Raw genomic sequence first — 3464 nt, 5'->3', positions numbered from 1 at the left:
CCATCATCTTCCAATATACCGACTCCCGTGCCACCTCTCGATAGCGTCCCAGTTAGTCTTCCTCGCAGCAGTGTCTGTACTACTGATGTGGAAATGACCTGCCCTACACAGAAGCATCGTGCTTCCACCTCTCCCTCTAAGACCTCCGTTCCCCAGCTCAAGACTAGAAAAGGGCCTGCTAAAGTCTCCTCGAAGTCTGATATGCTAAAGGAGGCTGTTTCGGCCTCTATTCTCGACTAGTTAACATGGCTGGTGTAAAGGTTCTACAATGGAACTGTCGATCTCTTGCTTCTTCTCTTACAGATTTAAAACTTCTTTTATCTTCTCATAATCCAGATATAGTGCTCTTACAAGAAACTTGGCTCTCATCTGTAAAATCATTTTCATTAAATAGGTTTCGTGTTTTTCGAGCGGACCGCATACATGGTAGGGGCGGTGGGTTAGTGACCCTGATTTCTTCAAAACTGTGTCACCGCGCATCAATTAATAAAATGGTTATGCTTCCCGACTGCGAGCTCTTAGCTGTTGATGTTATTTTGCCGCACTGTGCTCCTGTCACAGTTGCTAACGTATATTATCCAGCAGGAGTAAACAGAACAGACCACCTGGACAGCTTGCTTGGCAACTCTAATAGGGTCATTATTGCTGGAGACTTTAATTCACATCACGTTGTCTGGGATACCTACACTGACTCTCATGGTCAGATGTTATGGACATGGATGTCGGCAAATAATGTGCGCTGCTGCAATTCTCGGGCCATAACCTTCATCCGTGGAAATTCGAGTTCAGTTCTCGATTTGTCTTTGGTAGCAGGTGGGGTAGGTATAGGGGCATGGTCCACAGTTGACAGTGGTACGTCTAGTGACCACTTGCCAATTATTTTCACCATCTTGGTGCGCTCACTCCATGGGCAGGGTTCTGCCCGAAAGTTAGTTAATCTGGCAGCCTACAAATCGTCTTTGCGCGCTTCCCTTTCATCTGATGTTTGTTCCAACGGAAACGACAGGGCTCAGCGAGTGTTTCATTCTGTTTTGAAGGCTACAGAGAGTTCCCAGTTCATTGTGCGGTCGGGTGTTGGCAATAAATCACCATCCCCATGGTGGAACGCTGCGTGTGAGACAGCCTTCCGCCGTAGGAAAGCAGCATGGAAGAGCCTTTCGCATAATCAGAGCCCTGCTAATTGGATCAGCTATAAATTTTTCTCGGCCTCGTTTAAGAGAACAATAGCAAAGGCAAAGGATGACTACAATCAAAATTTTAATGCCTATTTGTCAGCCCCAAACAATGGGAAGGCTCTGTACCGTTTTATGGAACGGAATATCCACTCCTCATCAATGCAGTTAACAAGCTCGGCTGTACTGTCCCCACATGAGGCGAAAGATGAGTTAGAGCGAATCGCACAAGGGCTCGCGTTACGCTTTCAGGAGCAGCGCAGAGTGCCCCTGTTCGACCCCTTCCCCTGCTCAGACTATGTGGCGGTTGATAAATCAGAACTACTAACTGTAGTTTCTGCGATGCAGTCTTCGGCTCCGGGTTCGGACGGTGTTACGGTCGGTATGTTGAAAATCTTAGCTGAAGAATTCACTCAGGACCTTCTCGATCTGGTCAACGCTTCATTGGAAGCTGAATGGTTGCCGCACTCCTGGAAGGTGGCGAAAATAGTATTACTCTTAAAATATTCAAAATAAGGATTCCATCTTGATAACATTCGGCCGATAGCTCTAACATCCAATTTGGTAAAGCTCGTGGAAAGAATTGTGCACAGCCGCCTGTCAAAGCATGTTTCAGAAATTAATGCATTGTGTCCAGCCCAGATTGGCTTTCGCCGCGGATGCTCAATATGGTCTGCCCATGTTGATTTAGAGAGCAGAATCCGCCTTGCTATGCGAAAAAACGAAGTCCCAGCGTTAGTGACGCTTGACATTGCTAAAGCGTACGACAGTGTTGAACATTCTATCCTTCTCACGAAATTGTCAACACTACACCCGCCGTACTACGTTTATGCGTGGATCCGCGAATTTTTAGCGGGACGGCAGTTTTTTTGCACTGACGGCTCCTTCACTTCAGACACCTACGCCCAGACCAGAGGTGTGCCACAAGGTTCTGTGCTTTCGCCACTCCTTTTCAATATTCTATTGTGTGACATTCCCATCCACCCTGACGTTACAGTTTACGTTTATGCAGATGACATTGCCTTCTTTGCCTCGGCAACCGACATTCATGCCCTGTATCGTTGTCTTCAGGCTTACCTCAATGCTCTCGAGGTTTGGCTTAATAACATTAATCTGGTGTTAAATGTGCATAAAAGCAGTGTGTTAGTTTTTCAATCTGACATGCCTTTATATATATCGTTACAATATCGCACGGACATTATACCGCAGGTGGACTCCTTGCGGTATCTAGGCGTAATTTATGATGGTAGTATGGACTGGCGGCCCCACATCAAGAGTATCGTTGAGAAAGGAGAGCGTGCGCTGGGTCGGCTACTTCGAATAAGCAATAGGAGATTTGGCATGCGTCGGGACACGCTCCTACTCCTTTACAAAGCCTATGTCAGACCCATTTTGGAATTTGGCTGCATACTCTTTTCTGGGTCCGCCAAATACAAGCTCCGTCCGTTGCTGCTGTCAGAAAGGCGTGCCCTGCGCCTCTGCCTCGGCCTCCCTCAGTCAGTTTCCACCGCAGTTCTGTACCTGGAGGCTCGTATTCCCGACCTTAACTCTCGTTTTCAGCTATTAACTGTCAGGACTTTCTTACGGGCATTTGAGTCTGCTTCTGGTGTGGCTACACCTATTTTTGTTTCCCACCCGGCTCTCTTTTTTAGTCATCATTGGCCAAGGTTTCGCCTCCCTCAGGTCGTTTTTACTCAAAACCTTTTATCGGTCATTGGTGTAGATCTCAGTTCTGTGTGTAGAGTAGGTTCTGCAACGTCCACTGTGGATATTGCTTTTGATTATATTTTCCCACCTAATTCAAAGCATCTGCCGTCCAGGACCCTACTTAGTCTCCTCTCAGAATACCTTGACTCTTTCCCCCACCACAGCGTGATTGCTACAGATGCGTCCGGGGCTGGCCAGAACGCAGCCGTTGGCATTTTTTCTGAGGATCTCTCTTGGAGTTATTCACTTCGAGTCCCGGATTACACTCCCATATTTCTAGCGGAGTTTATGGCTCTTGGGCTGGCTGCTTTAAAGATTCCCCCCAGTGTCTCCCAAGTGATATTTCTGTCAGATTGCCTCTCTGTGTTGTTGGCGCTGGATTCTAAACGGGACGATCTATTGAGCCGCTCATTGAAGTATTTCATTCCTGGATGGGTGAAAGAGGTGCGCTTCGTTTGGATCCCAGGTCACTGCGGTATTTCTCAAAACGATGCAGCAGACTTTTTAGCAAAATCTGCTCTCAATGCACCGGTCGCCTGTAGCGTCCCTAATCTGATCCTTTTCGGAATGTCTCGCTTTCAGCGC

Source organism: Amblyomma mixtum, chromosome 4 (genome assembly GCF_055824585.1).
Source record: "Amblyomma mixtum isolate Tamu chromosome 4, ASM5582458v1, whole genome shotgun sequence".
Classification (NCBI taxonomy): Eukaryota; Metazoa; Arthropoda; class Arachnida; order Ixodida; family Ixodidae; genus Amblyomma; species Amblyomma mixtum.
The sequence above is the reverse complement of the archived record's forward strand: the minus strand, read 5'-3'. Positions refer to the sequence as shown.